Here is a 14659-nt window from a genome sequence, read left to right on the forward strand (position 1 = left end):
CTCATTTATAAAATAATATAGCATTTTATGAAGTGCCTGACTATGCTATACATAAATTACTGCTTTCTGCTTTGGTTCCACACCTATCAACGATTGTGTGAAGGTCAATCGTAGAGTAACTGGAAAGTATTTCGAGAAAGATAGCCTGCCATCAATGCCACGACGCAGGAAGCAGATGCCGCAACATAATGGTCTGACGAAACACTGCATTAAAAGCCACAAGCACAGCGTTTGTCATTAATTTACAGCAATAAACCTAATCAGGCCCGTTATTATTCTATTAATAGTCCCGTTTGGCGCGATAAGAAAAAGATGTTTTCATTAGCAAAGCAGCGACACATTCCTGCTAACTGGGCTACCAGCAGGGGCGCGCGGCTACCCGCGTTGCAGGCGCGGCGCGCGGTGCAGCCGGCGTCGTGGGCGCGGGGAAGGCTCACCTACGTCTCTCGCTACCTGCTAGGGAGTTGCCTGCATCCCGGCATCTGGCTCGATAAATAAGATTGGAAAAAGCCATGTAGGTCGTTAGAATGCAGTTGTAACGTATAAGATTGACTGTTACGGGAAATCATAAACTGAATCTACCTCGCAGCAAGAAATGGCCAAGCGGATTTCTTGCTTACGGTTGGCTGAACGTCAGGAGAATGGGAAGACCGACATGCCACCTCACAAGGAGAGACACACAGCGGTGCGATCGACTTTTTGAAATTATCTATACGGTGATATACGTTAAGATCGCATGTACCACACACTGCAGCCATCATCTTGGTGGGCCCTCGTCTGCGAGTAATCGACTGAAAAAAAAAAATCGGAATTTTGTGTGACAATAGCGTTTAAAAAGTTGGATTTCGTGATCTGGTTGCGTGGCGATAACAACTTCACATGCAAGAGGTTGTGGGTTCGAATCTCGTCAGGGGCACGAAATTGCTTTTAATTTTTAAATCTTTATTGAAACGACTTTGATCAACATTTTTGTCCAATTAATTGATTTAAATTTATTTTTTTAATTCTATTCCTTTGTCACACAATTTTAATCATCATATCAACTTCTTCATTTGGACTCATTTTTCTTCCTCTCATTCTTGCTCCACTTGAAATCTTTGTATACGTGTGTTTAATCAATTTTATAATCAATTTTATGTACTAATTTCGGTTAATTTCTTTTGTATTATCAACTTGTTTTTTCGACCACATTACTGCGTTCATTATATCTATTTCTCATTTTTCTAGAATTTCGTTTTACTTACGAACCCATCTTTCATTTAAATTTTCGTCTGAGTTACTTTATCCACGGTACAATAGGTACATAGGTTATGTTTTAAATGTTTGGGTGACGATTACTGTGCGAAAAAAATGGCCCATCTGGTAAAGAAAAATACATTTTCACACCATCGCACAGTCAATATAAATGGATTATTTTATCTTTTGTTTTTTAACTGATAGATCGGAATTTTCAAATAATTGAGTACTATAATAGAAAAATATAATTAAATTCATATTCACAAAAATGCCGATTGGAAAAAGAGCGCTATAAAGAAAAAAATAAAGCAAACGAGAAATTTCATGTCGTGATTAAAACACATTTAAACCAACTGAATAAAAATAATGATCGAAGTAATTTCAATAAATATTTGAAAAGAAAAAAAGATTGGAACACCTGACAACATTCGAACCCACAACCTCTCGCATGTGAAGCTGTTATCCTATCCATTATGCCACGGAGCTAGACGTTGTAATGGCGCTTTTTTAACGCTATTAACTAATTACTCATCCGTTTCCGAGCACCTTCTTGTGCCTTCACTCTTTCTGACGTGGTAAACAACCACAGGCTCTCACACAATTCAGCTGGAATTTGCTGCACAACGGTTCCGCATACATTTGTTTTTCTTATGCCCACGCAACGAATGGCACTTCTCCAGAGTTATATTAATGACCCGAACGTGTTATATTTCCCCTTCCATACACGTACTCTGGCTGTTTGTTCCATCCCACACAGTTTACAACAATCCCTCCGACGAAGCTCATTTCTAAGGTTATCGCAAGCAGAATGATAGCTTAGGCTCAGTCGAAATTAAGGACAGTTTGCAAGGCCTAGGCTGCGGACGTAAAAAAAGCCATGTTTATGTACGTTCCTTTCTGGAACGAACGAAGGTAAAAGTCTAAATTCTTTACCGGTAACATATCAATGTTATTAATTTTGACAGAAGTAGAATTAAGAATGAAATTCAAAGGAACCGAAGACATCGATTTATTATAAACACGTAATTTTTTACATTAAATATTTGCAAATTTAAACATGTCAATTTATATAGTTTCAAACCACGGACATCATTCTGCTTCAGTAGATGGAGTACCTTAGAATAAAGCAGTTCACGAATTTTCTGTAACTATTACAAATAGTCTTTCCATCTATGAACGTTAAGTGTAAAAAAAATAGTTTTGAGCAAATCAAATTTAAAGCTGAAAATGATAAACACACACTCACAGTTTTACCCCTCTTTCTGTAAAGCGTCTTCCTTTGGGGCTGACCATGCTTGTTTCGTGTTGAACTCAGCTGCACGCCGTAGCTTGGCAACTCTTCATTTGCCTAAAAGTTGCAGTCCCTTTACTGTATGACAGCTAAGGTTGATGTTGAGAGGCATTATAACTCTTCTTATTCCCATGTTTCCATCATTAAATGTCAGCACAGCCCCATTATCCCCCATTTCAGAGTATTTATACCCACAAAGACATTCTTGCGTGTTCGTGGCCAAATTGTATTTCTGAATGACTCGTTGGAATTCTGATGCGCCCATTTAGACATTGCTGGAGGGCTTCGCGAGCTAGGTTGATGGCTACCGGAAAAGCCTCAGGAATAGTATTCTTGTGTACGAAACATGCTCCTGAAACTTCAGCCTTCCGGAATTTACACCACGATTCACGTCGAGGAGGGAAAAGTAAATCTGCTTCTACACCGCCGGTGGATTATTCCTGATGAGGGTCCATGTATTTACGTTTCTACAATGCTGGTTACCATTAAACTTACGATTCTCAACGAGACTGGCTCTTCTAGGCATGTTTATGTTCTGTCAAACTGCACCAAAGTATTACCAAAGACACGATTTCATGTAAACATCACCTATTTTCACACGAAACAAAGCCATCTGGCAGACATTTTGTAAACAGCAGGGTAGCTAACATCGAGTGTTGTGTATCTTCTATCTATAAGTAAATGCCACAGCCTTCTATTGGCAGTGGTCTCAGAGATATCCATATATAAAATAATGTGTGTCCAAAATTACGTAGCTTCAGAGATACGCAAGTAATTTAATAAATTAAAAATTAAATACTTCTAAGAGTCACACCGAGATAAATTATGTACCATTTCACGCAGGAAAAAGAGAAGACCATTACAGGATTTGTTTTGAAGAAATACCAAAAATTTTAGATTTTTGCTTGCAAACTCCCATTAAATTTGGTGGCAGACTCTGGTTCACCGCCAAGATACTAGAAAAACGGAATCAGTCAACAAAGGAGATTACTTGCAAAACGTTCGTGAGATTCACTGTAGAGTATCGCTCAAGTGTATGGGATCCTTACTGAACGGGACTAACAGGGTTAATTACAGACTTCAAAAGATGGATAGCACTTACGTTTACACGCGCCTCTGAACCATGGAGATACCGAGAAACCTGAACTGCACACCCTTTATGAGAGGCGCTAACCAACCCGCGAAAGTATGTTCACAAAATGCCAAGAAACGGTACTAAACGAGGAATCTAGGCATATTATACAGCGCACTACATATCGCCACGTAGAGATTGCAGAGCAATTTGACTACCTACAGTGGGTACTTTCCTACCACGCTCATACGCGAATGGAAGTTTTAATATAGTGGTTTCCAAACTTTTTGAATACACGACTCCCTTGACCTGAACATAAACATCCACGGCTCCTTTCGAACATCACATTCGACTCGACGTGCGGGATAAATAAATTCAATTTCGAAAAAAAATGAACAAGAGTAGCTTTTTCCTTAACTGTTGATATAATGCATTTTAATCAGCTTTTTATGTTATTACGTCATATTCTTGCAACGAAATCGCTGGGAAGGTTAGGCCTGTTTCTCCACCATCAGTTCTTCGAATTTCGGCACGAGGTGGAAACGGCGACTCGCATCTCGTTCTCCACATCGTTCACGATCTGTATTTCGTGTTGATACCTGGTAACGCTGAAAAACTTACCTCGCATGTGCAGGGTACTGCGAAAGCTATCAAAACACATAGGGCATTGCTACCTATCTGCGGATACTCCTGCTCCATCTAGTTCAAAAACTCGAGCAGTAATGAAGAAAACGCACTTCGATTTCAATATACAGTCTGAAGAAATATCAATAAACTCTCGTTCTTCGCTTGTAAGTACTGATGGAAGTTTTGTACAAAGGATCTCTGATCCATTTGTGTGATCAGCTGCTTGTAGACGGAAGCAATCACTGAGTTCATTTAAAAAATCGACAAACACAGAGTAGAATTCTTAACTGAACTCGAAGTGACCGTCTTCTAAGACCGTGTCAAGAGCAGGGAAAACGTAATGTACCGTACACCTTTATCATCCAGCTCTTTCTTCAACAGTAATTTTTTCTGAAGAATGTAATTTTGTACGTTACTTGCAGAATGTTACACTCATTGCCCTGAAGTGATACATTCAATGAACTGTGGTTTTCAAAGATGTTCGGGGGACACGCCAGCCTCAAAACAAAGTCACCCCGACTTAAATGGCCGACTTTTAATGACGTTTACCACTTCGATCACTAACTGAAGAAACTCCTCGAAGAAGAATGCTCATGCTTTTAGACGCCAGTGCTACTCAGTGAATAAGGCAGCGTGTATAAAGAGCATTACGAGCCTCTGTAAGACTCAGAACTTGCAATCCGACGTTACACCCAGCCATGTTGTAACTGTACACAGTCACACATGCGCACACAGTTTTTTGCCCATTAGTGTTATTTTCTTCCAAAAAAGGATGTAACATTTCAAAGAGGTCTGTTGCTTTTGTTCCAACGGTTATTTTCCTGCAGAAAAGAAGATGACCCTGAAATTTGCTTTCCTCTATCAATAGAACGTAACAAATTAGGTGTTTATCACAGCGGCTGTCTATAGCTTCATCCAATTTCATAGCAAAATCACCATTCCCTTTGAGTTTTTCAGCTAACTCATCACTACTGTCGTCAGCCGTGTCGAGTATTCGACGACTAATAGTTTTTTTTTTGTCAAAGGCACACCTGTCATTTGTTTCCCAACCGACTCACCTATCACAACAGATTACCATCTCCAGAGCAGCTGGTAAAACATGGTCTTCTGCTACGGTGCGATGTCCCTTTCCCTTTGCAGCACGGTAGGCAACTTTGTAAGACGAAAGAAGAGCCTTTGTATGAATCGTAGCTTCTTTCGTGATAGTTTACTTCCTGTTCCGTCATTTCTTTTAGTTTGGGGGTAAAGTATTCTAGTGGTTTGTTTACCAAACTACCGTGGTTTGACTCCAAATGTCGTTTCACTTTATTACGAAGCATGCTTTCAGTAGCTACTACTTCGTACCGAATGACACACTGTGGTCATTCTTCACTTCTAACAGTAGTACACGTACAACCAAAAAGTAACCGTCGCCCTGCTTCCTTGTATTTTCGTCAACGCCTCTAGATTTGTACCACACATTTGAAATATCACATTTTATAGTTTCATATAAATATAAATCACGAAGGACAAACAACAAGTGAAAACGATTTACATTCGACAAAACTAGTCTCCAAACTAACTGTTGCTCAATACAAACAACTGAAAAACTTGCTTTTGGTTAAGATGGGGAGCAAATTTCCCATACTAGACTATATTCATCCCAGTTTTTAAAAACTTCCATCAAAGTTTAAGCGTAATTTCCAACCTTTTCTAAGCTTACTCTCGTTTACATGATTAACGCGAAATATTTAACACATTGACTCATTTGTAAGGTAATCACACGCTTGAAGCTTTTTTGTACATTGGAGTTCGATTGTTTGAAGACTCGGGATTTACTGATACCTTCAGGAAACATTTGCTAACGCTTGAATTTGTATTCAATGTTAACAAATTTCTCTCTTTTAGAAACACTTTAAAGCTTCGTATAACCTCAAATTTTGTCTGACTTTACTGTCGCGGTCGTTCAACTTGGCCCGTACCTGTCCAGACGACGCGGTAACAGAAAGCACATCGGTAGTTCTAGATACCCATCACCAAAGAGGTGCGTTATTTCTTCCGACAAACTTCTAGCGTAATCATCGCGACGGTAGCGCACGAATTCTAGCTTATACTGAAGCGCACCAGCAACATTTCTTCTCGCGCACAGCCCTAGAATGCAACAGAAAGGTGAGGAAGGCGCTCGTACGTAACGCAAAGGCCGGTAGCTCGGGAGATACGGAGGGAGAGAGAAGTCGCCCTGAGCCAGGGTGCGGCGCGTGGACGGATGGCGCGGTCCGTAGGCCGCCGTCCGCGGAAGGCAGGGAACTGGGTTCGAGTCCCGGTTTTAAGTGATCGGAAATCGATGCACAGTGGGTCGGATCGCGGAGTGCAGCTGCAAGCGTAGTACAAGGCAGATGGCGGCGTTTCACAACAGAGCTGCTGACCCACGTAAACACACGGCCGCGGGGTCGCCGACTCTATACTTAGCGCTTATCGGCGCCGCCGTTTCGTCAACGGCAGCAACGGCAGCGACAAATAGTTTTACGGCGGACCCGGCCTTGACCTGAGTCGCTGCCGGCCACACATTAAGGTAGACGTCTGCGCGGATAATAAGCATTTGTAAGTCCCTCAGCCGCAATTCTTCTTATTCCTACTTCTTTAATCCGTCCGGCATCTAGGTTATCAGAAGGTAGGCTTGTCCTTGACCTCAATTTTCATCAGGATGTCAAATCAAACACCTTTCAGCCATTTAATTTTTAAACTTATTTTATTTGGCTACCAGTTTCGGCAATTTATTACGCCATCTTCAGGCGTCCGACCGACGTATAGGAACATTCCACCTCGGCTCTGATCAAAACAGGGGCCAACATTCAAATACTGGTATCTGTAGGTTTCTGCTTCCTGTAGCGATCCAGGAACAGATACAGACTCAGATCACAATTTTGTAGCGATGAAGAGTATGCTGAAGTTTAAGAGATTAGTCACGAAGAATCAATATACAAAGAAGTGGGATACAGAAGTACTAACGAATAACGAGACACCCATGAAGTTCTCAAAGACTGTAGATACAGCAATGAGGAACAGCACAGTAGGCCGTAAAGTTGAAGAGGAATGGGCATCTTAAGAAGGGCAATGACACAAGCTGAAAAGGAAAACATAACATACGTACAAAGATGGTAACTGCCAAGAAACCATGGGTAACAGAAGAAATACTTCAGTTGAGCGATGAAAGCAAAAAAGTTCAGGTAATTTCAGGAATATAGAAATACAAGTCGCTGTGGAATGAAATGAATAGGAAGTGCAGGGAAGCTAAGACAAAGGGGCTACATGACAAATGTGAAGAAATCGAAAAAGAAATGATTGTCGGAAGAACTGACTCAGCATGTAGGAAAGTCAAAACGACCTTCGGTGACACTAAAAGCAAAGGTGGTAACATTAAGAGTGCAACGGGAATTCCACTGCTAAGCGCAGAGGAGAGAGCGAATAGGTGGAAAGAATACATTGAAAGCCTCTATGAGGAGGGAGATATGTTCCGTGTGACAGAAGAAGAAACAGGAGTGAATTTAGAAGAGACAGGGGATCCAGTATTAGAATCAGAATTTAGGAGAGCTTTGGAGGACTTAAGATCAAATAAGGCAGAAGGAATAGATAACATTTCATCTGAATTTCTAAAATCATCGAGGGAAGTGGCAACAAAACGACTTTTCACATTGGTGTGTAGAATGTATGAGTCTGGCGACATACCATCTGACTTCCGCAAAAACATCATCCACACAATTCAGAAGGCCGTAATAACTGACAAGTGCGAGAATTATCGCACAATCAGCTTAACACCTCATGCATCCCAGTTGCTGACGAGAATAATATACACAAGAATGAAAAGAAAATTGAGGATGTCAGATGACGATCAGTTTGGCTTCACGAAAAGTAAAGGCACCAGAGAGGCAATTCTGACATTGCGGCTGATAATGGAAGAAAGACTAAAGAAAAATCAAGACACGTTCGTAGGCTTTGTTGGCCTGGAAAAAGCGTTCGACTATGTAAAATGGTGCAGGACGTTCGAAATCCTGAGAAAAATAGGAGTAGGCCATAGGGAGGGACGGGTAATATACAATACTTACAAGAGCCAAAAGGAAATAATAAGAGTGGACGACCAAGAACGAAATGCTCGCATTAAAAAAGGGCGTAAGACAGGGATGTAGTATTTCGCCCCTACTGTTCAATCTGTACATCGAAGAAGCCATGATAGAAATAACAGAAAGGTTCAGGAGTGGAATTAATATTCAAGTTGAAAGGATATCAACGATACGATTCGCTGATGACATTGCTACACTGAGTGAAAGTGAAGAAGAATTACATGATCTGCTGAATGGAATGGGCAGTCTAATGAGTAAAGAATATGGATTGAGAGTAAATCGAAGAAAGGCAAAAGTAATGTGAAGTAACAGAAATGAGAACGGCGAGAAATTTAACATCAAGATCGATGCCCACAACGTAGATGAAGTTAAGGAATTCTACTACTTAGGCAGCAAAATAACCAGAGAAGGACGGGGCAAGGAGGACATCAAATGCGGACTAGCACGGGAAAAAAGGGCATTCCTGACCAGGAGAAATCTACTAGTATCAAACATAGGTCTCAATTTGAGGAAGAAATTTCTGAGAATGTACTTTTGGAACACAGCGTTGTATGATAGTGAAACGTGGACAGTCGGAAAACCGTAGCAGAAGAGAATCTAAGCATTTGAGATGTGGTGCTATAGAAGAATGTTGAAAATAGGTGTTATGATAAGGTAAGCAATGAGACGGTTCTGTGCAGAATCGGGAAAGAAAGGAATATGTGGAAAATACTGAAAAGGAGAAGGGACAGGACGATAGGACATCCTTTAAGACATCAGGGAATTACTTCGATGGTGCTAGAGGGAGCTGTAGAGGGTAAAAAGTGTAGAGGAAGACAGAGGTTGGAATACATCCAGGAAATAATTGAGGACGTAGGTTGCAAAGTGCTACTCTGAAATGAAGGGGTTGGCACAGGAGAGGAATTCGTGGTAGGTCGCATCAAACCAGTCAGATGACTGATGACTGAAAAAGGGAAAAAAATGGCGATCACTTCAACAACATCTGCCGACATTTCTGCGGTATTTGAATGTTGGCCCCTGTTTTGACCAGAACAGAGGCGGAATCTTTCTACGCGTCGGTCAGGAGCCTGAAGATAGAGTAGTAAATTGCCGAAATTGTGACCCAAATAAAATAAGCTTCGAAATTAGATGGCTGAAAGATTGCCAAGACAGGCAAGTCCCGCAACCATCTCTGAATAGATGGACATACATAAACCTGAATTTTCATCTACTGAAATCGCATCTCGTAATTTACGAAAGCCACCCCAAAAGAAACGCACTTTTTTTCCAAGAATCCAATTTGTCTTTCACATCTTTGCTAGTCCTGCAGGTCATAGCAACGTTCTTCCCGCTTGTATTCAAATTTAATTCAATCTGTTTCCGTAAGTCGCACTGTCGTAGCATTCTGTCAAGATAGCTGCTCGGCTTGATGTTCATCTGGAGCAACTACTTGTAGAGTCCCTGAGTTGTCAGAGCGAGTCAGTGACAAACATTCACAAGAGAGTGAAAATGACGTATCGGGATGACGCTGTTGATCTCAGTACAGTTAGTACTTGGGCAAGCAGATTACCTGTTGAGAGTGCCAATACACGGGACCTCCCGCGCAGCGCCAGACCGAACACTGCACAGATTCCCGACAATGGGCAGTGTATACACAATCTGAATGGGGCTGACGCACGCATAACAGTGAACCAACTGTAAATTATAGTGAAAACAGGAGAAGTGGGTCTTCAAACCACTGAGACAGCTGAAGATGGTTCAAATGGCTCTGAGCACTATGGGACTTAACTTCTGAGGTCATCAGTCCCCTAGAACTTAGAACTGCTTAAACCTAACTAACCTAAGGACATCACACACATCCATGCCCGAAACAGGATTCGAACCTGCGACCGTAGCGCTCGCAGGGTTCCAGACTGTAGCGCCTAGAACCGCTCGGCCACCCCGGCCGGCTAGCTGAAGATGAAATAGGTTTGCGGCAGGTGGGTTCCCCGAATGTTGATCGATGCTCAGAAAGGAACAGGGAAGACAAGTTTGCAGCGAACTTTTGGGTCAGTAGGAGAGTTCTGGAGACGACTTCCTTGCAAAAACTGTAACAGGGAATGAAATATGTTTCCACTACTTTGAACCGGAGACGAAAAGGCAGTCGCTGTAATGGTGTAATGAAAACTCATCGAAGTAGAAGAAATTCAAAGCTACGCCTTCAGCAGGAAAGTAATGTTTTTTCTTTGTTTCTTTTTTTAAGGTCTGTTGCTTGTAAGCACCATGCGACACGGAACCGCTATCAATTCTGGCCCGTATGCGGCAACCCTTAAAAATCTCCATGCTCGCATATGTCGCGTCCGACAACATCGGCAGTAACTCGATGTTATGCTGTTGCATAACAACGCCCGGCAACATGTGTTCAATGACGAAACCACCACCGAGATCTCAACGCTTGGTGGGCAACACAGAAAGAGCCACCCTACAGCCCTAATCTGGCACCACGTGATTAACACCCCTTCGGTAAACTGAAAGAATCCCCTCGGGGAAGGAGATGTGAAGATGACGACAGTCTGAAAACCACGCAGGTATACAGGCCTAGGTTCCACGTACGCGTAAGGCAGTTGGTGTGAACAGAGGTCATGTGGAAAAATGAGATTCTGTCTCAAAAACGTATCAATATACTGTAAAAATAGCAAAGATGCGAAGAATAAATTGGATGTTTAAAACAAATCTTGTGCATTTAATTTGGAGTGACCTTCGTACATTCCACTGGCCAGGAATGTAGTGGTCCGTCATGGCTGCATTTTAATACAACAGAATCATAATTTTGATACGTCTGGGAAGTTACAGTAATCTGTGGTAATTACTGAAATGGTTTTTGTAACTTGTTCTGCCTTTGCAGATATCTACAACGCCTCTGCCCCTCCAGGATAGCGTGCATCCCGCCCCAAATGTGTAGAAACAGGAACAACAAGAACACTTATCAACAACAACAACAACAACTTCATAACATCAGTTGAATTTTCCATCGGTGCTTGGCAGAACATGACAATAATATTAAGTGTTTTGCTTTTTAATATTAACAAACGACTTATCGGAGACGTAACAGGCGTTTCGACAGGACTAGGATGGAAGGAAATCGGTCGTCCCCTGTTCAACTTAACCACATCAGCATGTGCTATAAGTAAATAAGCGAATCCACGACCTAAATCGGATTAATAAAAAGAGCTCGGATTTCTGCTGCATGAGCTCGTCGACGACGAGGCATGACGTTTCGACACGTGTGACTCCCATCGACTCGTAGCATAGTCACTTCGCCAAAAGATCACAGGAGTGACACTCGTCGAAGCGATGCGCTCTTCCGACGAATTCACCGGCCGGAGACAAGAGCGCTTTTTATTAGTTCTGCACGTCAGGAAAGACTAAGTGATAACAACATCTGGTTGGACGTGAATTTTCTCATACAAATCTGCTATTATGGCACATAAAAAATACAATAGTTTCATCTGCTAAAAATTAAGCAAACTGCTGTATCTCGGTGATTAATACAGTTGCGAAAATGCGTTGGTCTTTGTTTCAAGAGCTTCTGGCTGTTATTCACTTAGGTGAAAAGCGATTAGAAACATCTATAATGAGTCAAAAGTTATTTTACGTGATAAAATTAACGCTCTTGCCCCTGTATAAAGTTACATTGAAGGTTGCAGAAGAAAAAGGCTGAAAAATTAGCCCCAGTGAGTGGTAGCATGCAATTTTATTTTAAGCCGAGTAAATTTCTCTTAGAGAGAAAAACTTTGTTAAACAACTTCTGTGTTGTAGGTAGGATTGTTGTACCGCTTTTGTGGAATATTTAAAACGTATATGACGCGTCGTTGTTCCCGTCGACAATGAGCAGAAGCGCGTTTTATGCTGTTCTTAAACATTTGCAACTGAAATTGTAAGCAGTAGCACAGATCAAAAACAAATTGTGTGAAATTCGAGACGACTCGCCATCATCACTGAAGGCTATTTATTCACGGATTACTGAATTTAAATGTGTCGCAGAAGTACACGAGATGAAACACTCCAGCTGAGGTTGTCACACACGAAACCATATGAAAAGCTCGCGATATGAACACAGTACGAAAGAGTCGGTAGGCAGCTCCAACGGCAGGAAACATGGACGAGAAGTCGGCATCCTGAGCGAAAAACTGGATGTCAAAATGTTGCATGTGAGAAAATTCTAATGTGAAAAACTAGAATACAAAAAAAAGTCTTATGTCCATTTAAATCAGACCAGAAAAAATATAAAAAAATATTTGCAACCATAATCAGGAAAGCTGCTTTTGCTTAGGTCCACATCCACACTAAATTTATTGAGAGAAATCTTTTTGAGTGTGAGGCTGTTTTTTTTATTTTTTTTAACAGGATCCTGCATCATGACCTTTACCCTCGTTTTTTTCATATTTAATTTAACTCCTTCACAGGATTATGAAAACTGAGTTCCATTTGATTATGCAAACAAGTAATCCTAATATTGGCCAAACATGTTTCAGCACACTTGTATCATCAGGAACTGGTTATGTTTTATTTTTATATGGAAAACGCAAAGTGGTTTGTACACTACTGGCCATTAAAATTGCTACACCACGAAGATGACGTGCTACAGACGCGAAATTTAACCGACAGGAAGGAGATGCTGTGATATGCAAGTGATTAGCTTTTCAGAGCACGCGTACCATCACGTTTCCGACTTTGATAAAGGTCAGATTGCAGCCTAATCGCGATTGCGGTTTATCATATCGCGACATTGCTGCTCACGTTGGTCAAGATCCAATGACTGTTAGCAGAATATGGAATTGGTGGGTTCAGGAGGGTACTACGGAATGCCGTGCTGGGTCCAAACGGCCTCGTATCACTAGCAGTTGAGATGACAGGCATCTTATCCGCATGGTTGTAACGGATCGTGCAGCCATGTCTCGATCCCTGAGTCAACAGATGGGGACGTTTGCAAGACAACAACCATCTGCACGAACAGTTCGACGACATTGGCAGCAGCATGTACTATCAGCTCGGAGACCATGTCTGCGGTTACCCTTGACGCTGCATCACAGACAGGAGCGCCTGCGATGGTGTACTTGACAACGAACCTGGGTGCACGAATGGCAAAACGTCATATTTTCGGATGAATCCAGATTCTGTTTACAGCATCATGATGGTAGCAACCGTGTTTGGTGACATCGCGTTGAACACACATTGGAAGCGTGTATTCGTCATCGCCATACTGGCGTATCACCCGGCGTGATGGTATGGGGCGCCACTGGTTACACGTCTCGGTCACCTCTTGTTCGCATTGACTGCACTTTGAACAGTGGATGTTACATTTCAGATGTGTTACGACCTGTGGCTCTACCCTTCATTCGATCCCTGCGAAACCCTACATTTCAGCAGGATAATGCATGACCGCATGTTGCAGGTCCTGCACTGGCCTTTCTGGATAAAGAAAATGTTCAACTGCTGCCCTGGCCAGCACGTTCTCCAGATATCTCGCTGACTGAAAACGTCTGGTCAATGGTGGCCGAGCAACTGGCTCGTCACAATATGCCAGTCACTACTCTTGATGAACTGTGGTATCGTGTTGAAGCTGCATGGGCAGCTGCCATCCAAGCTCTGTTTGAGTCATTGCCCAGGCGTATCAAGGCCGTTATTACGGCCAGAGGTGGTTGTTCTGGGTACTGATTTCTCAGGATCTATGCACCCCAATTGCGTGAAAATGTAATCACATGTCAGTTCTAGTATAATATATTTGTCCAATGAACACCCATTTATCATCTGCATTTTTTCTTGGTGTAGCAATTTTAATGGCCAGTAGTGTAATAGTTATTGAGAGAAAAATTAGGGATAAAACATTTTACATTTATTGTCAGTCATGATTAGCATTTTCTCTAGAAGGTTGGGTTCTTCAGGATCTGTTTCAAATGAACATATCTTGCCATCTATAACAACATGATATTTTTTATGGAGGTCGTTGGAAAGCTGGTAAATCAATTTTCTTTTAACAGTAATTTTGCTGCCTGGAAACATTTCATGGCAATATTCAGTAGTAGCAGCAGTAGTAGCAGTTGTTGTTGTTGTTGTCATCCTTGGATCACTTTTATAGTGTTTTTAAGTTTATTATGGCATTGCAGTTACACAGAAAAAAACTAATCTATAGAGGCACATAATGTGAGGTATAGTTTGACAAGGATGAGATAAAAAATCATCTATGGCCTTGTAGTGGGAACCATTCAGGTATTTGTCGGATGTAATTTAGGGAATTAGTGCAAACATAAATCAGAATGGCCAGATGTAGATAGTATCCTACATCCTCCAGAATACACCAGTATGTTTAAAACAGTG

The 14659-nt window shown here is 41.6% G+C and overlaps 2 protein-coding genes across 2 annotated transcripts in view; one reads left to right on the forward strand and one right to left on the reverse strand.

The window, feature by feature from the left end:
- LOC124620022 (RNA-binding protein 42-like) overlaps positions 1–14659 on the reverse strand; it is a 346561-nt gene that overhangs the window by 156248 nt on the left and 175654 nt on the right.
- LOC124619500 overlaps positions 1–14659 on the forward strand; it is a 45548-nt gene that overhangs the window by 13404 nt on the left and 17485 nt on the right. The window lies entirely within an intron of this gene.

Source organism: Schistocerca americana, chromosome 6 (genome assembly GCF_021461395.2).
Source record: "Schistocerca americana isolate TAMUIC-IGC-003095 chromosome 6, iqSchAmer2.1, whole genome shotgun sequence".
NCBI classification, from domain to species: Eukaryota; Metazoa; Arthropoda; class Insecta; order Orthoptera; family Acrididae; genus Schistocerca; species Schistocerca americana.